The sequence below is a fragment of the Mustela erminea genome, chromosome 3 (assembly GCF_009829155.1).
Source record: "Mustela erminea isolate mMusErm1 chromosome 3, mMusErm1.Pri, whole genome shotgun sequence".
NCBI lineage: Eukaryota > Metazoa > Chordata > Mammalia > Carnivora > Mustelidae > Mustela > Mustela erminea.
Genome location: NC_045616.1, coordinates 15409178 through 15436026, shown reverse-complemented (window position 1 = coordinate 15436026; position 26849 = coordinate 15409178). Strand labels below are relative to the sequence as shown.

The 26849-nt window shown below is 46.4% G+C and overlaps 1 long non-coding RNA gene across 1 annotated transcript; it reads left to right on the top strand.

The window, feature by feature from the left end:
- The first annotated feature begins 9803 nt into the window (after nt 1-9803).
- Nucleotides 9804-25365, top strand: LOC116585934. Its single transcript, XR_004283813.1, has 3 exons — nt 9804-9814; nt 22365-22369; nt 25060-25365. It is a non-coding gene; the product is annotated as an uncharacterized LOC116585934 (long non-coding RNA).
- Nucleotides 25366-26849: the final 1484 nt, after the last annotated feature.

The window sequence follows — 26849 nt, the reverse complement described above, 5'->3', positions numbered from 1 at the left end:
CAGCTCTCGCTCATCAGACTTGATCTAATCCCAGGTGAGCCTGACCAGCCTACAGTCTATGGTTCCCGATGTTGGTCAGGGGCATTCAAGGTTGAGATGTTTCTGCTCTCAGTGGTAAATTGCTCTTTGTCCTGTTCTCTGAGATGATGCGAAATTGTGAGCGATCTGACGATCGGTCTCTTCATAGTGATTCACAAACACTAGAGAAGCATAATACGACTTCGGAGCCTTTGTTCTGAAAGCTCAGAGCCCCAGATGCCACCGCTCACAGACAATGGGTGTTCCCGGACCAAGTCTGTGCCCCAGGATACCTTGCCATTCACACTGGTTTCTGGGGCACCACAGAGTGAGAGGTAACCTTGACTTCTGGGTCTTCAAGGGAACATAGTACCATGACGTTCCCATGACACACTTGGCATACTCCATACTGTCATATGGCATGGACTTGTCCCTGGAGTCCTGGGACAGATGGGGAACAGGGAGCTGGTGGTTGAGTGTATGGGTCTTGAGGCCATAGCCTAGGATGCCCCCAGCCTACAGATGGGAACACAAAGGGGAAAGTGCCTAGATCCCTTGGAACGCCTGGGGCATCTGCTTCTTCTGTTCACCTCATGGAGCAGAGACCAAGAAGACTGAGCATATTCAGGGCCTGGGAACCCACGGGCATCTGCTTTACAGCATAGAGTCCCCAGTCAACCTGGAGAATGATTCCCAGGGAGAAGGGCAGCTGAGCCCAGACCAGGCCACTCCAACCTCAGTAAGGTGGATCAAGCCCATGCATGCCTGTAAGTGACCAAAAGACTCCTTTATCTATAAGTGTCCCTTATGTGCAGAAAGAATGTTGGGGAGAGAAGAGTGAGGAGAGTGACATCCTAAGTCACCCAGGAAGCTGAGTTCCAAATTGTCCCTTGGCTGTTGTCTCCATTATTCTGGGATCCTTCCAATACTGGCCCTCAGGTAGAAAGAGAGGAGGTCTGTCTTACGCAGTTTCAATTTTCAATTTCATGATGGTTTTGAGGAAGAGAAAGAGTCACGAGTATTGGACTATGATATTCCTTTGTCCCTCAAAGGTCAAGCTTCAAACTGTTTATAAGACCTGGATCTTGTTCAGGTCATGAAGGATGCCCTGGGATGGTCAAGGAGTCTCAGTGCGGGAGGGAAAGGGGAGAGGTGATGAGTAGAAAGACAGGTCCCAGATTCCTGAGGAAGCTGAGCATCCTCCCTGCCCCTTGTTCTGTTTTAGGGTCCCACCCAAGCCCCAGTCACAGGATATATCTTACCTCTTAAGCGGAACTGGGGTCTGGGTTCAAATTTTCTTAAAGTTCAGATCTGGATCATAATCAGAGAAGGGTTCCATCCATGCTGCTAGGGACTCTGCAGGGATGAAAGGCAGGAAATGGGCATGGACTTGACCATGGAGGGTTCGTGTTTGAGGCCTTCCGTTATGGTTTCTGAGGATTCTCTGTGTAGCTAACATGTGTGGGGGTCCCAAAGCCTCTCTCCAGATGGAAGGTGGGTGGTGGTCCAGGCCTGGATCAGGTAACGGTGAGCTGGGAGGTCAGCTGCATCTGTATTGGGAAGACTTGAGAGAGAGAAAGGCACATAGAGAGTTCATGAGGACATCACTCACCCTCCTGAATCCTTGCCAATGATCCAGCCATGCCCAGGGGCCATGTCCACTCTAAGAAAGCCCAGGGGAAAAGTTCTTCAGGACGAGTGCTCCGTGGGCAGGGTAACTAGCTTTAATGGAACAGAATGACTGTACAGTGAAATGTTGTATGCATTCTGGCTATGGCAGAGAAAGCCTTGGGAACCTATCCCTGGGGAGAATGAGTATTTTGGTCTTTTGACTTCAATGCCAGTGGCTTCCATTATAGTCCTCCCCTCAATAATCGTCTTCATCTTCCTCTACCGGCAATGAAACCTCTGGTTTCTTTGAAGCTCCTGGTTCTCCACCCTCCAGACATCTTGACATCAGACAGGAATGCAGCCTTGGGCAGAGAGACTCAAGGGTGTTGATGCACTTGTGATATCCCCCACTCCCATCAAAGCCCCAGCAGCCTCCAAGGCCTTTCCTGTGCCCCAGTCCTATACTCCACTGCCTCAACACTGCCCATGGCCATGAACCCTTCCTGTCTGATTCACGGGCTGAGTCCCTGTTGAACATGCGTAAGAAATCTCCCCGCTATTCTGTCCTCCGGCTTCTTCAGAGAAACCCGTGCGTTTCCGGTCAGAAACACAGCAAACTCCTCCCTGACAGACTTGATTAGCTCCTTGGCAGAACCCAGGTCCTCTATCTGTCTGTGGGCTCATTGTCCACTTTGGGCCTCTCCCAGTGGCTGGGCTGCCTCTTCCTCTTCATCTCTTGGTCCCGCTCTTGGCCTGGTTCTAGCTCCCTCTGTCCTGAGGTCTGTCCTTGTCTTGGTGTCCTGGTCACAGAGGGCACATAAGCTGCAATTTCTTTTCAAATATGTTCATGTTTGACTTTGGAGGTTTCTGTTCTTTTTTTTTTTTTAAGATTTTATTTATTTATTTGACAGACAGAGATCACAATTAGGCAGAGAGGCAGGCAGAGAGAGAGAGAGAGAGAGAGAAAGAGAGAGAGAGAGAGGAGGAAGCAGGCTCCCCGACAAACTGAGAGCCCAATGCTGGGCTTGATCCCAGGGATCATGACTGGAGCTGAAGGCAGAGGCTTTAACCCACTGAGCCACCAGGTGCCCCTGGAGGTTTCTTTTTTTCTGCCTGCTCTTGCCCCTCCGTCTGGGTGGTGGGAACACTGCCTCGGGGAGGAAAGGATCTGGGTGAGCTCACTGATGACCATGTTGCCTTGGTCATTGTGGACTGGGCTTCTGAGGTAGGGCAAGGCACCTTGCTGTGGATGGGGCAGGAGGGATACTCGTGGAAGCACGGCCTCCTTTGGGCCCATCCCATGGACCACGTGGCCTGGTGGGACCATCTCGTGACTCCTCAAGAGTGTGTGGTAAACTCTGGCCTCCAGAGGTGTTTTATTTATTTATATATTTTTAAAATTTTATTTATTTACTTGACAGAGAGAGAGAGAGCGCGCGCGAGCTGGGGGCGGGGAAGTGGGAGAGGGAGAAGTAGGCTCCCCGCTGAGCAGGGAGCCTGATGCAAGGCTTGATTCCAGGACCCTGGGATCATGACCTGAGTGGAAGGCAGACGCTTAATCAACTGAGCCACCCAGGTGCCCCCTTCCCCGGAAGTGTTTTAATTCCCTTTTTTTTTTTTTTTTTAAAGATTTTATTTATTCATTTGACAGAGAGAAAGAGATCACAAGTAGGCAAGCAGCAAGCAGAGAAGAGGGGGAGGGAAGCAGGCTTCCCGCTGAGCAGAGAGCTGATTTGGGGCTTGATCCCAGGACCTTGAGATCATGACCTGAGCCAAAGGCAGAGGCTTAACCCACTGAGCCACTCAGGTGCCCCTAAATTCCCTCTTCATCTCAGGATCTGATCCTCATCTTTACGGGCTTCCTTCTATGGATTTTCCAGCAGTTCCTCTTCCTCTTGCCCTTTGCTGGAAATCAGAGCTTGGACCTTCTGAAGCAAAGAAAAATACAAACCTTTTCAAAAGTTGTCAAGTCAGTTTGATTCATGGTACTTAACTGTACCACAGAACAAAGCCAGTATTATTTAAAGGAATAGAAAGTATCCAATACCTAACAATGTAAAATGCCCAATGCTGACCTCTGTATAAATTACCGAATGCTGAGGAGGCCTGGGTGGCTCAGTAGGTTGGGTGCCTGCCTTTGGCTCAGATCATGATCTGGGATCCTGGGATGGAGCCCTAAGTAGTCAGGCTCTCAGCTCAGCAGGGAGCGTACTTCTCCCTCTCCCTCTGCCTGGCACTCTGCCCACTTGTTCTCTCTCTGTCAAATAAATAAACAAAATCTTATTTAAAAAAACATATTGTAAAAAAAATTACCAAATGCTGTTTAAAGAAGAAAGAAAAAAATAATAAAATCGCCAGGCATGATATTAACTACCAGCAGGAAAATTGCCCAGAAATTATAGAGAGGGTGAAATTACTAGACAAGGGCTTCAAGAAGCTGTTATGAATAGCCTACCTGTGGTCCAGCACGTGGGGAGAGCATGAGCACAGGAAGGAACTCAAGAACATCAATAGGACCTAAACAGAACTTTGAAGATGTAAAATGAGTGGGTCAGACAAAAAAAAATCAAAACAGACACACAGTCCCATTAAAATCAGGAATTTGGGGGCACCTGGGTGGCTTAGTTGTTAAGCATCTGCCTTCAGCTCAGGTCATGATCCCAGGGTCCTGGGATCGAGTTCCACATCAGGCTCCCTGCTCAGTAGAGAGCCTGCTTCTTCCTTTCCCTCTGCTTGCTGCTCCCCCTACTTGTGCTCACTCTCTGTCAAAAAAGTAAATAAAATCCTTAAAAAAAAAAAAAAGATTCATCCATGTTAAAAAAAAAAAATCATGAATTTTGAGGGGTACCTGGGTGGCTTAGTTGGTTAAACAACCGACTCTTGATTTCTGCTCAGGTCATGATCTTAGGGTCCTGAGATTGAGCCCTGCATTGGGCTCCATGCTCAGTGCACAGCCTGCTTGAGATTCTCTTCCTCTGCCCCTCCCTCTCCACCCATGCGCACTCTACCTCTTAAAAAAACAAACAAACAAACAAACAAACAAAACAAACCCAGGAGTTTTTAAGGACTGTCCCAGGAAGTATTTCAGAAGCAGTATCCACAATGTCATGTCTTCTGGAGCCACAGTGGTGGGTGTCTGGTCCCAGCTCCAGGAAGTAGCTACCGCCCACTCTGCCCAATGAGCGTGGTTAAATCTTTCATGACACACGCCTTGAGGACTGTTTGAGTTTACTATTTGTAACCATCAGAGAAACATGTAGGGCTCCTAATTTAGTAGCTGCATAAGTGCTTATGAAATGAAAGACAAAGAATCCAGCCATCTTCCCATGGACACCCAGGAATGATGATCCTGGCCTTGTCTTTTACTTCAGGAGATCAGCTGCATGGGAGGTTTCTGGATCCCACTCAGAATAAAAGTCGAGTCTTGGAGACCATCCACCCCAGCTGTCCCTACTCCTTCAGATTTCTGGCATCTATATCAGGACAGCGTCTGAGGAGGCAGGGAAGGGGGCTTTATAAGGAGGGGCAACTTCTTAAGTCAGCTCAGGCTCAGGGTTTTTCTAGCTCAAGAGGAATCCTGAAAACATCACAGGCTCTTTGTTTCCATAGACAGATTCCAGGTCACCCTTTCCTGATGCCCAGATGACCAGGGAACCCTCTAATGAGACACCGAGGCTCCCACTCCAGGCCTGTCCTATCCATCCCACCCAGACTGCTTAAGGGACCATGTTAGACTAAACCCTGACCATGTTACCCCCAGGCCCTCCCCAGATGCTACCAACAACCAAGTTTCCCTCTCCAGCTTAGTGCCCCTGTCATGCAGTAGGAAATCCAACTTTCAGGATCCCCTTGGCCTCCAAACTCAGCGGGACCCCACTCAGAGTATCCTCCCCCAGTGTCACCCTCGTCACCTGCGATAGAACTCCTGTTCAGGGCTCCTCCCTTTGGGTCGATGGGGACCTTCCGGGCTGTTTCCAGAGCAGAAACGCAGAAACAACTCCTGGATTCTTCTGACCACCACACTCACCATTCTTCTCAAGCAGAAATGACAGACATCCCATCTTCTAAATATATGTGTTATTAACTGTTTTGTTTTCCTACATGGGAATGAAAACTGTCCAGGCGTCAAGAGGATTTCCACCAATGGCAGGCAGTACACCTCCGGGGAATCCTGCTTGTATTTGCCTCCGTGGGCCGCCCCCCGTTCTGTGACTTTTCAGAACATCCTTGTGCACTGGACAGCTTCAGGTCAGGCTGTGGCTCCCACCACACTTAACTTCCCTGTTACTCTGTTTTTGACTACCCCTCTGTTTAGCAGAACTTCCTGGTCCAGTCTAGCTCAGCCCCAGGTTCTACAAATTCAGCAAACTCATGAATCCTTGCCTGTAAGTGAATTCATGTGTAAAACAGTGGCCTGGGCAGTGGGGGGGCGCCTGGGTGGCTCAGTGGATTAAAGCCTCTGCCTTCGGCTCAGGTCATGATCCCAGGGGCCTGGGATCGTGCCCTGCATCAGGCTCCCTGGTCAGCGGGGAGTCTGCTTCCCCCTCTCTCTGCCTGCTCTCTGGCTACTTGTGATCTCTCTCTCAAAATAAATAAATAAATAAATAAATAAATAAATAAATAAATTCTTTAAAAACAAACAAAAAAACAAGTGGCCCAGGCCTGATTCTTCAATGGAATCAACTGGAAGGCATTTCAAAGGTCCATCTCTGTGGTTAAAAGTTAATCATCCTGGGCTGGGTCCCAGGCCTTGGTGTTTGGGGAGAGCTGCCTGGGCTTGTCCCATCTGCAGCCTGGGCTGCGATCTGCTGCCCCCTAGAGGAATATCGTGCCCTTTGCGGTGAGCTGCACCTGAGTCCTTGATCCTTCCCACCTACTCATGCTCCAGAGACTCTCCTAAAGTCTCAAGGTGCTTCTAATGCACAAAGGGAGGGGGTGTGTGCAGAGAAACTCTTCTTAAAATAGGTTGGATGGGGGCACCTGGGTGGCTCAGTGGGTTGGGCCTCTGCCTTCGGCTCAGGTCGTGGTCTCAGGATCCTGGGATCAAGTCTCGCATCCGGCTCCCTGCTCAGCGGGGAGCCTGCTTCTCCCCTCCCTCTGCTGCTCCCCCCACTTGCGCTCTCTCTCCTTCTCTCACTCTCTGTCAAATAAATAAATTCTTAAAAATAAAAATAAGTTGGATGGGGGGGGGTGGGCTTTGCTTTTTCTCTGAGGAAAAAGAACACTCTCAGAGGCTCTTTAGGGTAGAGGACTCAGACCCGATCTAGGAAAGATTTTTCTGAGATTTCAGATTTATTCCAGAGGCGCACGTGGATTTTGAGGACATTATGTGGCCATTTTTAGGGCTTCTTGTCTTCCTACAGATGAGGAAATACAGGTATTGAGTTCTAAGACTTGAAAAAAAATCTTCTAACACAGAGGAAATTTTTTCAAGATTTCACTGTAACAAAACAAAACAAAACACCCAACTATGACATTTTTAGGGTAAATTTTTGAAACATGAAGGACACTTTCTTGGTGGGCTAGAACATGAGGAAGAAAAGCCGTTGAAGGTGAAGCAAGCGTGAGGAGATAGTGGGGGTTGCTGTGTGAAGGACTGTCTTCAAGGTCAGAAATGCGGGTTATCATGAGCCAGGGGTCATTTCTGATGTGGCAAGATGGTGACAGGGAAGGATTTTATTTCCAAAGATAAAATGGAGTCTTCTGAGTGACAGAAGGAAAATTAAGAGGGATCAGGCATCCTGAAATAAGGGAATTTGGGCAAATAAGAAAAATGTGGGTGGAGAATCTATGGCAATTTCTACCTAATGATGTCCTAAGAAGCTGAAGTAGGCTTTCTCAAAAGGCTGGAGTTGAGTTCATCATGGGGGCGAATGCTTAGTGTGAGGCCCAGTTTGTGGAGAGAGTCAGTGAGAAAGAGAGAGAGTGAGGGGGGAGGGAGCAGAGAGAGGGGATAAAAGACTTCAGGATGGTGTCAAGTCTCCCTGGGAAATCTGCCTTCATGAAGAGGCCATGTCCACTTTGAGGCCAGGACAGTGTCCCTCAGGGCCACAGCTAGGCCTCCCACTTACTGAGGAGCAAACGGGAGAGAAGAGCAGGGGGCATGCTGGAAAGGCCAGGACCTCTTTCTGATAGGTGCAAGGAACCTATGAGCTGGCCTGGGTGAGAGAATTCTCTGGACATCATGGGCCAGGCTGGGCTTAAAGTTACTCCCTTAATAGCCAGGAGCTGAAAAATAGAGAAAACCCTGAAAACTGTGGATCTTCTACTAAGAGCCCCGGATTCTCTGTGGGGCCTCCCCATAAACACAGGGGCAAAGCTTCCCACCCTGGCCCTTGACTTTTCTCCTTAAAGGTCAATAGGAGTCTTGTAAAAAAGGAAATGTATTTCAATATAATTTAGAGTTGGTTCTATTTTCTAAAAGATTTTATTTATTGATTTGACACAGAGAGAGAGAACACAAGACAGCAGAGAGAAAGGCAGAGAGAGAGGGGGAAGCAGACTCTCCGCCAAGCAGAAAGCCCGATGTGGGGCTCGATCCCAGGACCCTGACATCATGACCTGAGCGGAAGGCAGAGGCTTAACCCACTGAGCCACCCAAGTGCCCCCCCCCCCACCTTTTAAAGATCTTATTAGAGTGCACACAATTGCAAGAATGGGGAGGGTCAGAGAGAGAGGGAGAAGCAGGGAGCCTGATGTGGGGCTCAATCCCAGGACCCTGGGATCATGACCTGAGCAGAATGCAGACACTTAACCAAATGAGCCACCCAGGCGCCCCCAGGTTTGTTTGTTTGTTTGTTTTTTAAATTCCTTGTGTAACTTCAGGGCTTTATGAAAATCCCACCACTTGGGGCAGAGTACCTGAGCCTGACCTGGAACCTAAAGATGGACTCTAGAGGGGTGTGTGGATTTGATAATCTGTCCTTCAGATGTCTGTAGGGTGGTCTCTTAGGGGCCATGTGAGGAAAGGCTGTGTTCAGTTTCAGATTACAGAAAAATCATCAACATAGGGGAAATTGTTTTTATCCTTCAGAGTACAGCAACGTTGTCAGTGAAATATAATGCAATTAAAAATACTTCGTGAGTAAATTGAAGTTTTTCAGCTGAGCATTAGAAATAGGGACTCTGGTGTTAGTATCTTACAGGCAGAAATACTTGGAGTTAATATGCTAAGTTTTCTTGAAGGAAGGTCTTCAGGCATCAGAATTGTGAGTGCCTGGGTGAGCCCCAGGAGAGTTGCCGAAGTGCCATGGAAGTAACTAAAAGTGTTTCCAGAAGTAGATCATTACCTCAGATTCTTGGATGGCATAAAAAAAATTTTAGGAGTGACCTGTCAGAGGGATAGAGATTGGAGCAGAGAGAGAACACAGTGATCGGCGCGCCTGGGTGGCTCAGTGGGTTAAAGCCTCTGCTTTCGGCTCAGGTCATGATCCCAGAGTCCTGGGATCGAGCCCCACATTGGGCTCTCCGCTCAGCGGAGAACCGGCTTCCTCCTCTCTCTCTCTCTGCCTGCCTCTCTGCCTACTTGTGATTTCTGTCTGTCAAATAAATAAATAAAATCTTTAAAAAAAAAAAAAGAACACAGGCAATGTTTGAGGCCATTTTAACCCAAATGTGTGAGGAGAGGCTGAGTGTAGTGACATGGGGTCTGGGGAGAGGGGCTCAGACACACAGTTACCAACCCGGTGCTATTGGCGACTCCCCCTGCCCCTCCCACCAGAGGCAGCCTTGCCTCCCCCACTATTAGACCTTCCAAACCCTGGGGGGGTGGGGGGGTGGGGGTGGGGACGGAGGGGTGTCTCTGCTGCCCCCTGGTGGCCTCTGACTCCTCCTGCAGGTCTCTGGGGAAAGCTGGGACCAGGAGGCCCTGATGTCGGCATCTTCCACGTCAGAACCTGGGTCAGAGCAGCTTCATGTTCAGTCCTGTCTTCTCGGATGCTTCCGGAAATCTGAGGGCAGCAAGCTGTCTCTGGAGGCCTCCGAGTGGCTGGGTTGGGGTGTGTCCTGCCTACAGCCACATTACAAGACCCCTTTGTTAGACAAAAGAGGGGAACACAGCCCCTGGGGGGCCTGGGGCTGCTGCTGCTTTTCTGTGTCCGGAAGGTGAGGACGTAGAGCCCAGGCATGATCGGGTTCAGGCATCAATGCCTCTGCTTACCTAAGATCGTGGAGGAGGGAGGAGGGAGTACAAGATGGGGTGGCTGTGCCTGCGCCTGTGTTGGACTAATCTGTGGGGTGGATTGCCCACCCCCTCTTGTCTCTCTGCCTGGGCTTTGACCCAGAAAATGAGGCCTTTCAGGGGTGTCCTCTAGGGACCAGTAAGCCACCTCGGTTCTCCTTTTTTTTTTTTTTCTTTTAAGATTTGTATTTATTTGTCAGAGAGAGAACACAACTAGGCAGAGCGAGAAGCAGGCTCTCCACTGAGCAAGGAGCCAGATGTGGGACTCAGTCCCAGGACCCTGGGATCATGACCTGAGCTGAAGATGTTAAAAAGAAGTGTTGAAAAGAAAACGCTTAACTGACTGAGCCACCCACCTCCGTTCTTCTAAAGCTTCCATTCCCCACAAAAGGCAATATTCATCAAAGGATAGCACTCCTCCGTATTTTGAATAATCTTATTAGTAAAAGGAGTGTGAATTGTGCATAATAAGTTTTTCCTTTTTTTTTTTTAAAGATTTTATTTATTTATTTGATAGAGAGAGAGATCACAAGTGGGCAGAGAGGCAGGCAGAGAAAGGGGGGGGGAGCACACTCCCTGCTGAGCAGAGAGCCTGATGCAGGGCTCGATCCCAGGACCCCGAGATCATAACTTGAGCCAAAGGCAGCGGTTTAACCCACTGAGCCACCCAGGTGCCCCATAATAAGTTTTTTAAGAGAAAGACTGGACTAAGTTGGGATCTACAATAGAAGAAAAAATTCATCAACTTCTAAGAAACGTGGAGAAAGATGTGACTGAGTGACCTCTTGTACACATAGACTGCAAAGAAAATATTTCCCCAAGTCTGACTATGAAAAAACTTTGGCTCAATTTTAGCAGGAGGATGAGGTCCAGTACTGGTCAGTTAGCAGACAGCGCTGAGGCAGGGTCGTGGGGATTTTCCTCAGAAGGGGCCTTGTTCACCTTCCCGTCACTGGGACTCTGGGCAAAGACAGAGCTCCAGGTGCATAGAGCCGTAAGCCTGCCCCCATCCGCCACCCGGAGCTGCCCTGTGGCCTTGGAGGGTCGTAAAAAGCTGGATAACCCCATTGCTAACTTTCCAAAGATCAGGAATGATTGCTCTATGGACCTAAGAGCCAGTTCTATGAAAGGCAATCGTGGAGGAAGGTGGCACTCCCAGGAGCACACTTGGCAGGTGCGAGGCTCTGAGTGACAAACCTACCTTTGGTAATAAAGTATTAGAAGTGTTTCTTTGGGGCGCCTGCCTCTCCCTCTCCCACTCTCCCTGCTTGTGTTCCCTCTCTTGCTGTGTCTTTCTCTGTCAAATAAATAATATCTTAGAAGGAAGGAAGGAAATAAAAAAAAGAAATGTTAAAACGAAAGAAATGTTTCCAGAAAATAAATAAATAAATATTTCCTTTGGGTAACAGGAACTAGGAAACCAGTAGCAAACCTACTTGCCCAGTGAATTTAAGGTGAGCTCTATGTGGAAAATGGCGCTGTTAGGTCTTCCGCTGGTTGTGGTTTGTCTTGTGTATGTGACGCCCTGGGTTAGGAGTCCATCTCTGTAATCTTGCTAGGGGATCGTGTTGTGGCTGCCACAGTCTGGTTTAATGCTTATTCAATTTTTTTTTCCCCCCACCCCCCAATTTTTTTTTTTTTTTAAACCTGTTTTCTTTCTACCTTTGCGGAGGAATTGTTTGGGGTGGCAGGAGATCTTGTTTTTAACCTTTTCCTCCCACAGGAAGTGGGTATCCTTGTGCTAGAGGGAGCCTAAGACTTGACCCACAGAAACCTTCCCCTCCTCCTACAGTGACCAGCCAGTGCCCAGGATGGGAGCCCCCCACCCCCTGCAGTAGAGTCTGCTGGATCAGGGACCTCTGGAAGGCAGCCGGGAGCAGCCCATCCCTCCTCCTTTCCTGGTGGTTCACCTCTTCCTGCTGCTCTATGGGAGGCTCCACGCTCCTGCGCCCCACCCTCCCATGTTAAAGCCAAGTCCTGGGCGCCACTCTGTTCTGTCCTTTGTCAGGTCCCAGCGAGCCAGTGAGGGTCCTTGGGAACAAGCCCCTCCCTGTGCACCCGGGACACTCCCAGCTGGCTGGGATCACTTTTCTTGCACAGCAAAGCTGCTAGCCAAGCAGCAATCCTAGATTCAAATGAGTCCCAGACACCAATAGCTGCCAAATGGGAACTTTCTCCAACTTTCCCCCTCATTTTAATGCTAAAAAAATGCTTAGCATTTTAATGCTAAGAAGCGACTTGTGATGGACCTCTAGACCCTGTCCTTGTTCTGACCGGTTACTAGATGACAGAGAGACTACCATCCTCAGTAGAAACCCCAGACCCTAAGCAAAGAGGAGACACTCTCTCCTTTCCTTTCTGAGTGTCTCAGGTCCTCTGTCTGTCCCTGCACTCTCTATATACCTTCAATAAACCCGCTCTCACTTCCTCTTAGCTGGAGTTTGATTTCTTTTATTTTATTATTTTATTTTATCTTATTTTGTTTTGTTTTGTTTTGACAGAGAGAGACACAGTGAGAGAGGGAACACAAGCAGGGGGAGTGGGAGAGGGAGAAGCTGGCTCCCCACCGAGCAGGGAGCCTCATATGGGGCTTCATTCCAGGACTCTGGGATCCTGACCAAGCTGAAGGCAGACGATTAACTGACTGAGCCACCCAGGCACCCCTGGAGTTTGATTTCTGTCCTGTGAGAAGCCAAGGCCCCTGTGGGCTGGTTTTGTGGGACCACCTCTGGGTCCTGAGACCCAGCCTGCCTGGATCCCTAGACGTGTGATCACACCTTTCCCTTACCTTCCCCAGTAGAGAATTTGGCTCATTCTGGTTCTTGTTTCCAGATAGGTAGGAGTCCTCTGTTCCTTCTGCACAGGAGGGCAAGGCCCACATATGCACAAAGGGAGGTTAGTAAAATCATCTGGGTGACCTCAAAAAAGAAAAACATTTTGCTAAAGAAATTGCTAGGCTAATCAAAGAGCTGAAAGGGCTTCAAATGAGCTTGCTGGCTGGCTTCTGGGGCCTGGGAAAGTTCTGGTCCTTTATTCCTCAAGGCTGATGGTCTGTCTGTTGTGGATCAAGGGACTAAGGTCAGCAAGTACGGAGGGTGCTAAGTTGAAGCAAGTTAACCCTTAGGACAAGTCAAGGTGCTATTACACTCCCCCCCCTAGAGCAGTAGAACTAAATCACCATTTGGGGGACTTGCAGGGCTTATATCTGGCTTTGTACTAGTCCTTTTTTCTTGTACTCCTCCCTTATGTGACTTTTGTTTTTAAGTGTTTTCTTTTGGATTAACCAAATAGATAATCTCATTCTATTTTCTTTGTATTCACCTGTCATATATACGTTTCCTTACTATTTTATTTTAAAATATATTCCAAAGAGTTTAGAATCCTAGGACAATAATTCACTTTTAGTACTTTAGTGATGTCTTTTCAATGCCTTTTTTTGGTCTCCCCTTTTCCTTCAGAAGTTCCCCTGTCTTCAAAATTCGATTCTTCCTTGGTCTTTCTTGTTTCATCGGATTCAATTTAGCACTTATGAGTCATGCTGCAGAAAACACGGGGGTGCACTTATCTTTTTGAATTAGTATTTTCATTTTCTTTTGGTAAATAGTAGTAGAATTACTGGATTAGGGGCAGCTGGGTGGCTCAGTTGGTTAAGCATCTGCCTTTGGCTCAGGTCATGATCCCAGGGTCCCAGGATGGAGCCCCTTGTCAGGCTCCTTGCTCAGCAGGGAGTCTGCTTCTGCCTCTGTCTCTGCCCCCTACTTGTGCTCTCTATAACATAAAATCTTTTTTTTTTTTTTAAAGGGAGAGAGAGAGATTGAGAATTAGTGGATTGCATGGTATTTCTATTATTTTTTTTTGAGGAAACTCCACACTGTCTTTCCACAATGTTTGCAACAATTTGCATTCCCATTAACTATGCCTAAGGGTTTCTTTTTTTCCACATCCCTGCCCACATGTGTTATTTCTTGTCTTTGTTGATACTAGATTTCTTGTCTTTGTTGAATCAGTAGCTCATTGTAGTTTTGATTTATAGTTCCCTAATGTTGAGTGATGCTGAGCACCTTTTCATGTGTCAGTTGGCCATCTGGGTGTCTTCCGAGGAGAAAGTCTATTCATATCCTCTGCTCATTTATTTTTTATTTTTTTAAAGATTTTATTTATTTATTTGACAGAGATCACAAGTAGGCAGAGAGGCAGGCAGAGAGAGAGGAGGAAGCAGGCTCCCCGCTGAGCAGAGAGCCCGATGCGGGGCTCCATCCCAGGACCCTGGGACCATGACCTGAGCCGAAGGCAGAGGCTTTAACCCACTGAGCCACCCAGGCGCCCCTCCTCTGCTCATTTAAAAATCAGATTTTTTTTTCTTTTTTTTTTTGGTGTTGCACTGTGGAAGTTCTTTATATACTTTGGGTATTAACCCTGTTATTTGATATATCGTTAACACATGTCTCCTCTCACTAAGAGACTGAATTTTTATTTTAAGATTTATTTGACAGAGAGCCAGCAAGGGATATTTATATGTTTATATATAAATAAATATATAACATTTTAATTTAAATAGATTTATTATAAATTATATACAAAAGAAAAAAATAAATAAAATAATAACCTTCCAATTAAGTCTCAGTTTTAGCGATCCTGTCAGTAGGGCCAGGAGTGACCTAAGTGTTTCCCCAGTGGTATAACTTTTTGCCTCCATGCCCTGACTCCCCCTACCTGGTTGTGGCATTCCCAATCCATTTCCTTGAAGCCCTGATCCCTGTTGGCTGTTTTCTCCTCCTTGGTGAGACAGAAAGGTTAGAGGGAGGAATGTTCTTGCCCCAGCCAGCATAAAAGTCTAGTCCACTTTTTCCCCAGGGGAGTAGGGTTTTTTTTTCTAGGTATATTTCGCAACGATGACCCTTCCCCTGCCAGAGCCCTAAGGAGATATTTCTTGGGTTACCACCATGTAAATCTACATGGGTTTCTGGAGCTAATGGCATTGGAGATGTGGGGGAACTCTCACTCTCAGGCTAGCCCATACTCGAACCTCCAATAATTCGCCTTAACTATCATTTGAATGTTCCAACATGTTTATGGCTCCAGCAGTTTCTGCTCCCGGTAAGCGGACCTCAGCTGTACCTCTCAGGATATGTCTGTTTTTTGAGATCAGTGTTGCATTATGCCTGGTAACCTCAGTTCTTGGGAAGGGAAGTCAGTGATTTTCAGCTTGTGCAGCTTCTTGTTAGAAGCAACGATTTTAAGCTGTTTACAGGTCATAACTGAAACCGGAAGTTCAAATAAGTTTTTGAATGCTAGGTAACTGAAGAGAGTTGAATAGCAAACAAAGTCACAAAAATTAAAAAAAATTTTTTTTAAATTAAAATCACAAAAATCCTGTAACTGCTCAAGGGTTGCAACCTTTTCCTGAAAATTGCTTCAGTGTCAGTAGCAAGGCTATGAGAGGTAGCCTGCGGCACTATGTAGAAATGCAGAATATTGGCAGAACCACCATTGTTTCCACAGAACCTATGATACTTAGTTTCAATTTTGAAGAAATTGTCTGTACTTTCTGCACAACCACTAAAATTTGAATTTGTATTATCTCTATCTCTACCAAAAGCAGTTCACTTTTCCTTAACTTACTGAGTTTTCCAATTCTAAACGTAGAGTTTCTGCAAACATTTTCTATTTTTGAAGTCTCGCTTGGAAGGGATTTTACTTGCAATCCTTTCTTTTTTAATTATTTTTTTAAATTAAAAAAAAAGTTTTTATTTATTTATCTGACAGAGATCACAAGTAGGCAGAGAGGCAGGCAGAGACAGAGAGGAGGAAGCAGGCTCCTGAGAGAGCCTGAGGTGTGGCTGGATTCCAGGACCCTGGGATCATGACCTGAGCTGAACGCAGAGGCTTTAACCCACTGAGCCACCCAGGCACCCTACTTGCAATACTTTCTAAGCAAGGCTTTTTCACAAGAAACACATTGCACAAGAAAAGGGACTTTCCCCCTGCAATTGTGATTACCTGTATCTTGGGCTATGTTGTAACAAGATGAAGCACTTTAGATCTTTAATAAACTCTGAGATAGTAAATAGAGCAATTACATTTTCATTACTGTAGTAGTTTATGCTGAAACTTGAAAATTCATTTGCAATTTTAGGATTAGAAAAAAACTGGTATGTGCTATCAGTCATTGGTGCTAAAAAGATTGATGATACGGTGTGGATAAATATTACAACCTTTGATTATTTTCATCTGAATTTCTTTTAATCAGAAAATTTGTTATTTTATCCCTTTACAGGTGAGGTGATCATAAATCTCTTATGTTTAGCTTTCAGTATATGCTGGTTTATGGCTTTCTACTAATTTTGATAGTTTCAACTGTGAAAATTTCATTTAAAATTTTTTTTCTTTAAAAGAGTGAGAGAGATGGGGCGCCTGGGTGGCTCAGTGAGTTGGGCCACTGCCTTCGGCTCAGGTTGTGATCTCAGGGTCCTGGGATCGAGCCCCACATCGGGCTCTCTGCTCAGCGGGGAGCCTGCTTCCCCTTCTCTCTCTGCCTGCCTCTCTACCTACTTGTGATCTCTGTCAAATAAATAAATAAAATCTTTAAAAAAAAAAAGAGTGAGAGAGAGCATGTGGAGTTGGGGGGAGGGGAAGGGCAGAGGGAGAGAGGGAATCTTAAGTAGGCCCAGCAAGCCTGATGTGGGGCTCATCTCACAACCTTGAGATCATGACCGAGGCTGAAATCAAGAGTCAGATGCTTGGGCGCCTGGGTGGCTCAGTGGGTTAAGCCGCTGCCTTCGGCTCATGTCATGATCTCAGGGTCCTGGGATCGAGTCCCACATCAAGCTCTCTGCTCAGCAGGGAGCCTGCTTCCCTCTCTCTCTCTCTCTGCCTGCCTCTCTGTCTACTTGTGATCTCTCTCTGTCAAATAAATAAATAATTTATTAAAAAAAGAGTCAGATGCTTAACCCTGTTAAAATTTCAAAAGGACACTTCCTGATTTAATAGACACCTAATATTCTGAGAATTAATGAAATTTACACTTGCATTTGGGTTTCAAATACACAAAACACAGACAAGACCAATCTCTACAAAAATAGGAAAATAATGAAAAATAGGAAAATAATGAATATGATCATCTCATGGCCTCTGTTGGGTTGGCGGCTCCGGGAATGCAGGAGGAACAATAAAAATGGCTGCCGGCTGTCATCTTCCAGGCTGCCCTCTTCCTTTACCCATGACTCTCCCGCAGGAAGGACATATGCCCAGGACACGTTACCGTAAGTAAACCGATACCTACACAGGAGACAGGAACATTAGGACTCCCCCTACCCTCCAATCAACAAATACCTTACCTTATATGACTGTGAACCTATGCCCTGTCTTAACCCAAATAAAAGACTCACTCAACCCTTCCCACTCACGACTTCCCCAACTCTCCTTGCCCAAGGGTGCCTTTAATAAACCTCGCCTTGTGCCTATCTCTCCTGGTGTGTGTGTATCTCACCTGTAAAACCTTACTGCCTCATTAGTGCATTTGTCACTCATGTGACTCAGGTGGTAACAGCAAAGAGGGATTGAGCTGTTGAACCGGTGGCAGACTAACAATGGATTGAACTTGACATGTAATGCCAAAAAGGAAAACATGTATGCCTGCTAGGGAAAGCTGTATTTGCAAGAAGAACCTCCCTGAAGAAAGCCAGAGCCAATCTCCTACAACGTTTGGAAAGCTTCATCTAGGGATTGATAGATTTTTGAAAGTCCGGGGTTTATAGATGGACAGACTTTCAATTGTATTCGTGTGAACCCTGGAATAAGGTTGTTACTGACTGGCATGCTTTCTCTGGCCACTGGAGTGTGGCATTTGCTCATCAACTATGTAGAGGCAAGAGATGGTCTCTAATTGGTTGACATTCAGACACTGGGGTCTGTCATTAACTTGCTCACTTTCAGAAACATGGCTGCGTTCCTGATTTTCAGAGCACATGTGCTGACCTAAAGTTATCGCTAATTAACAGTGATTGTTTACAACTTGAGGCATTGGCAAAAATAAATAAATAAATAAATAAATAAATTTTAAAAATTAAAAAAAATGTGTCCTAGCTTTCTTTTAAGATAGAAAACAAGAATTGCCATTTTCAGACACCTCCCCACCACTCCCCTGCATGGTCTTGCCTTAGCCAAACCCACAGAAGACTTCAAGTATCATTCAGATCTTCCTTTGTGGAGGTATGAGTTTCAGCATTGCCACTGAAGTAACTTATGTGCCAATAACTAAAGCAGAAAAAGAACTCTAACTGCTGAATTTTCATTATGGGGAGAAAAAAATCCCCCACAACTGATTACATTAAGGGCAACCTACCAAAGGATGCAGGACAAAATCGTTAAATACAAGACATGTCCTGGGACACCTGGGTAGCTCAGTAAGTTAGGTGGCTGCCTTCGGCTCAGGCCATGATCCCAGCATCCTGGGATCGAGTCCCACATCAGGCTCCTTGCTTGGCAGGGAGCCTAGTTCTCCCTCTGACTCTCCCTGCCACTCTGTCTGCCTGTGCTTTCTCTGACAAATATATAAAGTCTTAAAAAAAATATACAAGACATGTCCTATATAGACAGCATATTTGGCACCCCTACCTGTGTCAGCTTAGCCTCTTTGCACTCACCAACATCTATGTGCTGGTGAACACCATGTCTTACTTGTTTAATGCTTTGTGGGTCTCCTGTTCTTTGTCCATCTGTCCTGCGAGAGTCTGGTCTCTCATTCATATATCCCTTGAATTACAGTAGTCCAGATTTCTAGGTATTCAGCTGTGCAATTTCTTCAACCCTCTAAATCCATCTTCTACACTTTGTTGCCAGAACAATTTCCACTAATTTAAGACATGACTGACTTCTTCACATGGCAAACAAGCCATGACTTATCTGGCATCTGCTTCAACTCAAACCTTAGCAGGTCACTGTCCTGCTCATTAGTTCCATCCTGGCATCTTCACAAAGGTGCCATGACTGTGATCCTCCTGTACTTTCATTCATGCAGTTTCCTCTTACCTAGAATGGTCATTTCGCCCTCTGGAGGGTTCCTGTTCTAAAATCCAGCTTAGCCATATTGCCTCCGTATAGCCTGGTTTCCCAGTCTCCTTGGTTAGGCTTGATCTCCTCTTTCCTTATCCTGTGCAAATCCCTAACACTCCCGCACCAAGACATACTGCTCTAACTTACCTCTTTGCTTGTTAAAACCACACTTATATTCTGTGATAGAGTAACCAGCTTCCTCACTGCTGGTTCCTCAACTCCATCCCCTTTCCCCAAACTCACGGCTTCTCTAAGGGATCTTTCTTCTTAAGGCTACCGGTATGCAATATAGCACCTGCTGCTGAATTAGGATTAAGAAAAACAAAAATTACTGAGTTTATAACCACTTTTTGTTTTTTTGAAGTTGTGTGACCCATGAGAACACCAAGTAAGGAAAATCTACTTCTTAGTGTTGGGCCGGTGGGGTCAGGGGACCCAGGAGAGACAACAAAATGGCATCCATCCTCCATCTTGCCGCCTTCACCCTGGGACTTCCCCCCAGACTTTCTGCCACAAGCGGTTACCACATAGAAGGACCGCCCAAGGACACATCATCTGCGGGAAAACAGAAACTGAACCATACCTAACCCCACCCTCACCCTATAAAAACCTGCTTGTATCTACCCTGGGCACGACTTCCCCGGCCTTTCTCCCTTGTGAGCCTGGGAACCTTGCCTCAGGGCACTGCCATTAAAGCTTGCCTCAAGCCTACTTGCCTGGCTCCTCACTTCCACTTTCTTACCGCTGACTCAAACCCGACACTTAGGTCAAAAAATAATTGATGTACCTTTCAACATTTTGGCAAACTTACTAGATTCATTACATTCCTTCCGTTGTGAATGTAAGGGCCTGCTTAGCCAGAGGGAGTCATTTTGTGGTTATGCAGTGAACTTAGATTGACCCTGCCCCGCCCAGAGGAACTTACTTGCAAAACCTAGATACACGGGCAGGTCGGGCCGGGTGAAGACATCCAATCAGTGGGGTGTGCATGTATCTACTAGGGTAAATTGAAATTCATTTGGCCACCCGTGTGTAACCTAGCATGACTGTGCAGTTTTCTCTGTGTATTGCAATCTCACTGGCCACCTGTGTATAGCCAGACTCAACTATCTCTATAAAAGTTAGTCTGTGAGGCTGGGAGGGGTCGCCTCTTTGTAAGAGACAGCCGACCGGTCGGAATGATTCTCAATGCGTGGCGCGAAATAAAGCTTTGATGACCTTCACTTTGTATCAGTCTCACTCCTTTGATTACAGACCCTAACGCTGGGGGCTAGTCCATGATCAAATGATGAGAACTGAGCCAGCATCAGAGTTTCTGGGAAAAGCTTCCAGAGGAAAGATCATGGGATCCTGTCTGTCTGTATGGTTGTGGAGCTCCAGGGTATGGCCCACCAGGGAGAAGATGAACACAGCCATGCTCCCCAGGGCTGGAGTGGATGCAGGGACACCCCTTCCCTCCACTGGTAAATTGTCAGGGGGTTCGAGTCCCCCTAGAAAGCCCCACCAGTGGCAGGACCGCTGGGCCTGCAGTTGTCTTGGCCTTGTCTTTTTGTTGTCTGTTGTGTTGTTTGCTGTGTTTGATGAAATGGGGCAAGCAGGGGTGCCTGGGTGGCTCAGTGGTTTGGGCCTCTGCCTTCGGCTCGGGTGTGATCTCGGGGTCCTAGGATCGAGCCCCGCATCGGGCTCTCTGCTCGGCAGGGAGCCTGCTTCCCCCTCTCTCTGCCTGCATTCTGCCTACTTGTGATCTTTCTCTGTCTATCAAATAAATAAATAAACAAAAATCTTAAAAAAAAATGGGGCAAAAAAAAAATGGGGCAAGCAGAGAGTGAGGGGACTCTGACTTTAATGGCTATAACTGGAGCCAACTGTGGTTAGTCTAACTCGAGACAGAGACTTTAAGGAATATTCCTAAGCATATGCCAAAACTCCCTTTGTTTCAGGGAAGTTCCTGTTTTCTCTGGCCTGATGTGGACTGCCTAGCCCCTCCCCCTTCCTGGCAGGAAAGCATGGTGTCTGAAGTGGAGTGGGCCCAGGTGGAATGTGAAATCTGTTAATAAAGAGATGACTAAACTGATGGTTAATTGTCTGTCTCAGGATTTTAATGGGTAATTGTTAAAGTAGCTCTCAAAGTCTTTGGTAACCTGAAACTGAAGGGTTGCTTGAATGACAAATGGAATTAAATTTGTTGGACATCTAGGTCTTAACCAAATGGGATAAAATGCTAGAGTGTTGGTTGCTGGAACTGGGTTTATGCTTTTGAAATCTGTAGGTGAACATGTTTTGTGCTTAACTGATTCATAAATTTGCCTTCTAAGAATTCTCTTGTAAAATGACATCCGCCTTAAAGGGAATTCATATAGGGAGACTTTCAGGACAAATACATATCTTTGATATGTTAAAATCCTGGAACAGAAATGGGTAAGAATTTCCAGAAGTAAAAGCTGCACTTGGACTAAGCCAGAATTAGTAACACGGGACTAGATGAACTGAAAGATTGTAATGTTGTATCTCTTGATGTTTTGTTTTATTTAACCATTACTGGTTCTTTAATGTTTGCTTTTCCAGATTAGGGAAACTTTTTCTTAAGTTACCTGTAATTTACAGAGATGTAAAAGTAGTCATTTGTAAACAAATCAAGGTATTCAACTCTTTCTCTCGCTCTGAACCCTCTGAAACCAAAAGGTCTCAGCAAGTATTCTTTCTTCCATGGTAATCAGTCATTTGCACAAGTTCAATAAGAATCTGTTCTCCTTGTAACAGGACACTGGTTATTTTACCAAGGCTTTGACTGGAATGTCACATTTGAAAAGACTCAGATATGACTAGACAGCTTAAAAGAACCAAGGTTGACTTTATAAAACCTGGAACTATAAAGCCCTTTGGAACTGTTGGCCTGATACCTTGCTTACAGAGTTCCCAGCAGCCTCACCAGGTGAGTAAAGAATGTCACTTCCTGGCAGGTGCAGGAATCTCAGGATACTTTGGGGACCTCAGGAAGAGGAATTTGCCCAAATGGAAAGGTATTGCGGGCATGTATGATGGCAAATATGTGGCTTGGCTGCTGGCCTGGAGAGGCTACTATAAGTTCAACCTAGAGATTCCTTATAAGAAGTTCCAGAAAAGCAGATTCTAAAAGCTCTATATGATCATTAACTGCTCTTGCTGAGCTTATGTAAAAATTAGGCCAACTTTTTAAAAAACGGACTTGTTTTTCAAATAAATTAGCCCTGATTTGGCTAGCTCTGGAAATGAAGGTTATTTTAGAGAGAAGAATTATGTTTTAATAACATACCTTTATGGATGTTAAATTCTAGATTTGATTGTCTTTAAATGTTTGTTTACCTAAGCTAGACAACTTGAGGTAAACTTCAGGGAAGTTGCACGATAGCTTGTTTAGACGATCTTGCTTTTGCCAGTCAGTAAACCCCAGATATAGGGAGGAAACTGAAGGAAACTGAAGGATTTGAAGGGAAGAATCTGACTGAGTTAGTGGGAATAGCAGAAAAGGTGTTTAACAACAGGGAAGCACAGGAGGAAGGTTTCGGCATTACATGAGGCAGGGAGGGGATGGTTAGTGGAACGAAAAGCCTAAGCACAGAGAAGGCAGGCTGGAAGACTTAGATTCAGATCAGTGTGCTTAATGTAAGGAAAAAGGACATTGGGCCAGGGAATCCCCAAAAGGAAGACAGCAATGCTGGCCACCAGAGACTGAAGGGGCCATGGTTCGGAGCCTCTCCCCGAACCTCGGGTAAAAATTGAAGTGGAGGGGAAATAAATTGATTTTTTTGGTGGACACGGGACCCCAATTTTCATCATTACTTAAACCTATGGGAAAACTATCTGGAGAGGAAGTCTGGGTACAAGGAGCAAATGGCACAGAGAGACATAAATGGACAACAGAAAGGACTTAAATTTGGCCTCAGGAGTAGTTAAACACCAATTTTTGTCTTCCCTAATGCCCCATATAACTTGATGGGAAGAGATCTCCTCCACAAGTTACGAGCTGGCATTCAGTTCTCGGAAGGAGACATGACTGTAACCTTGGGACAACCCACTGTGCAGATGCTTATGCCAGCAGTAGATGAATACTTCCTTTACAAGCCAGTCTCAAAACCAGAGGAGACAAAGGGTGGGCAACTTCTCCAAACCCTACAGGTCGAGTTTCCTGAAGTCTGGGCAGAAGGGAAGCCCTCTGGCTTGGCCAAGGGACAGCCTCCAGTGGTGGTACAATTAAAAGCGACGGTCACAGCTGTTCATGTCCCACAGTATTCCCTCCCTCGGGAAGCAAAGGAAGGTATCAGAAAACACATTAACCACCTCCAAGGATATGGGATCCTAGTTCCTTGCAAATCTTCATGGAACACACCTTTGCTGCCCGTCAAAAAGGCTGAGACTGGGGAGGACGAACCCATTCAGGACTTGCGGAAAGTTAATAAACGGGTTGAAGATATCCACCCAATGGTGTCTAACCCTTATATCCTACTCTCCATCCTGGGCCCCAAAAGAACTGTGTATGCCATCTTAGATCTCAAGGATGGATTTTTCTGCATATCATTAGCATGGGAATCTCAGCCCCTTTTTGCTTTTGAGTGGTCGGACCCACAGGAAGGATTCCAAGGCCAGCTCACCTGGACAAGACTTCCCCAAGGATTCAAGAATTCACCCACAATCTTCAACAAGGCCCTACATGAGGATTTGCGTGAGTACAGAACCTCCAATCTAGGAGTCACTCTATTATAGTATGTTGATGACTTGCTGATAGCTGCTGAGGACTGTGAGTCATGCTTGTGGGGGACAAGAGCTTTCTTACAGACTGCAGGAAAAAGGGTATCAGGTGTCAGCAAAGAAAGCACAGCTCTGTCAGAGCCATGCCACTTATCTAGGCTTTGATCTCCATGAGGGAGTACATTCATTGTCTGAATCCAGGAAACAGGTGATCACCCAATACCCCCCACCCCACCACATCCCAACAAGTTAGGGAGTATCTTGGGACGGTGGACTACTGTAGGCTGTGGATATGGCTGTTTGCAGAGATTGCCCGACCTCTCTACGAACTGGCAAAAGGGGGCTCACTATGATAGAGTGGACAGCTGAGGCAGAAGGAGCATTTCGGGAATTACAAACAGCCTTACTGAGTGCCCCAGAATTGGCCATCCCAGAAGCCCTTCCACTTGTATGTGGATGAAAAAGCAGGGGTCGCCAAAGGAGTTTTGACTCAGACTCCGGGGCCCTGGAAAAGGCCAGTAGCCTATCTTAACAAGAAACTAGATCCAGTAGTGGCTGGGTTCCCCCCTTCCTCTGCATAATTGCTGCCACGGCCCTCCTGGTCAAGGATGCAAGTGAATTGGCTTTGGGTCAAAATCTCATCTTGACCACCACCCACGCTATCAAGGGCCATCTTCGGACTCCACCAGACCGGTGGATGATGAACGCCCGAGTGACGGGATATCAGGTCCTCCTCCTCAACGAACCAAGAGTGACCTTCTGGCCCCCGGCAGTACTAAATCCAGCCACGCTGCTGCTAGAGGAGCTGGCTGACCACCCACACGACTGTGAGGTCCTAACCCAAGTCACAGGAGTAAGGCCGGACCTCAGAGACATTCCCCTCCCAGATGCAGAGATGACTCTCTTCACAGACGGGAATAGCTACATAGTCGATGGAAAGAGGTATGCAGGGGCTATGGTGGTTTCCCCTGAGCAGGAACTCTGGACTGCAGCCCTGCCACATGGAACATTGGCGCAAAAAGAGGAGCTGATTGCACTCACCAAGGAACTGAAAGGTAAAATCGCCAACATCTATACGGACAGCCGGTACACCTTTACTACTCTCCATATACATGGGGCTATTTATAAAGAAAGGGGCCTATTAACAGCAGAAGGAAAAGGAGTTAAAAACAAGAGGAGAAATATTGGCTCTCCTCCAGGCTTTTTGGGACCCAAAAGAGATGGCTGTTATGCATTGCCTGGGACACCAAAAGGGGACTAAGCTGATTTCAAAAGGAAACCAATTAGCAGATCAAGCTGCAAAGCAAGCAGCCCGAGAAACTGCAAGAGCTGGTTACACTCCCAGCTCCAGCCCTACCAGAAAAACTGAACTATTCAGAAGAAGATTTAAAGTATTTACAAAAATGGGCTAAATTAGACTATGCAGGGGATTGGGCTAAGACTAAAGCAGGAAAGTTAATTCTTCCTCAAAGACTAGGTAAGAAGTTAGTAGACCAGATACATCAGGGTACTCATTTGGGGACACGCAAACTCAAGGAGCTTATAGGCAAGCAGTTCCAGGTTTCTAAATTAGGGCGTATGGTTCAGGATGTAGTTGATACATTTGCTCAATGCCAGGCAGTTAATGCGGGAGGAACTAGAATGGGAAAAGGGAAAAGAGAAAGAGGTAAGGAACCAGGATTTATTGGGAAATAGATTTTACAGAGATGAAACCCAGAAAATATGGGCACAAATATACATTAGTTTTTGTAGATACCTTTTCAGGCTGGGTAGAGGCTTTTTCCACCAAGCATGAGATGGCAGGACTGGTAGCCAAAAAGCTATTAGAAGAAATAATTCCTAGGTTTGGGTTGCCTCTTGTGATCAGGTCAGATAACGGCCCTGCATTTGTGAGCTGTCTCACAGGCATTGGCCAAGGCTGTGGGCACTAATTGGAAACTACATTGTGCCTACCAGCCCCCGAGTTCCGGGCAAGTAGAGAGAATGAACTGGACTCTTAAAGAGACCTTGACAAAGCTAATTCTGGAGACTGGCAGTGGATGGGTGGATCTCCTTCCTTTCGCCCTCCTCAGGGTGCGATGTACACCCTACTTAAACAAGGTGACCCCATTTGAAATAATGTTCAGGAGAACTCCCCCTGCCCCGGCTCTGCCTCGGCTACAAGAGGTTGTCCTAGCAGAAATGACTAAGTCTGTACTCCAGTCACTACAGGCCTTACAGTCTGTCTTAAAGAGCCCATACAGGGATCTGAACTGCCCACACTGAGACAGAGACAGAGATGGAGGTGGAGTCACATCCTTACCAACCCAGGGACTTGGTTTGGATACGCCGCCACCAAGTGGGAAACTTGGAGCCTCGCTGGAAGGGACTGTTTACTGTCATCCTGACCACCCCCACAGCAGTAAAAGTAGAAGGCATCAGGGCCTGGGTTCACGCGGGTCATGTCAAAAGAGCCGAGGACGAGGATGCTCCCCGGAGATGGAAGCTGCAGCCGACAGACCCCACGGACCATGGACTAAAGCAAAGACTCAAAAGACTATGAGTTCATTGTTGCTCCTATTGTTACCTGTTTGTGCAAGAGCTTCTGAGTCACCTCATAAGGCAAAAAAAGAGTATAAGTGGGAAATTAGACTAACGGAATTAGGAAAAATGGAAAAGGTTATACAAAGCGGTGAATGTCTAACTCATCAGCCGACTGTGCAGGAGAACATAGAACTAGCTGAAAACTCAAGGATTTGACTAATCTCCAAAGAAAAGGGGGGAATGTAAGGGCCTGCTTAGCCAGAGGGAGTCATTTTGTGGTTATGCAGTGAACTTAAATGGACGCTGCCCCGCACAGAGGAACTTACTTGCAAAACCTAGATACAAGGGCAGGTCAGGCTAGGTGAAGACATCCAATCAGTGGGGTGCACATGTATCTACTAGGGCAAATTGAAATTCAATTGGCCACCCGTGTGTAACCTAGCATGACTGTGCAGTTTTCTCTGTGTATTGCAATCTCACTGGCCACCTGTGTATAGCCAGACTCAACTACCTCTATAAAAGTTAGTCTGTGAGGCTGGGAGGGGTCGCCTCTTTGTAAGAGACAGCCCCGACCGGTCGGTTTGATTCTCAATGCGTGGTGCAAAATAAAGCTTTGCTTGACCTTCACTTTGTATCAGTCTCACTTCTTTGATTACAGACCCTAACAGTGAATTTATAAATATTTAATTGCTTTAAACTTGAAATAATTGCCTATTTTTCCATTTAATGTACCTAGGAC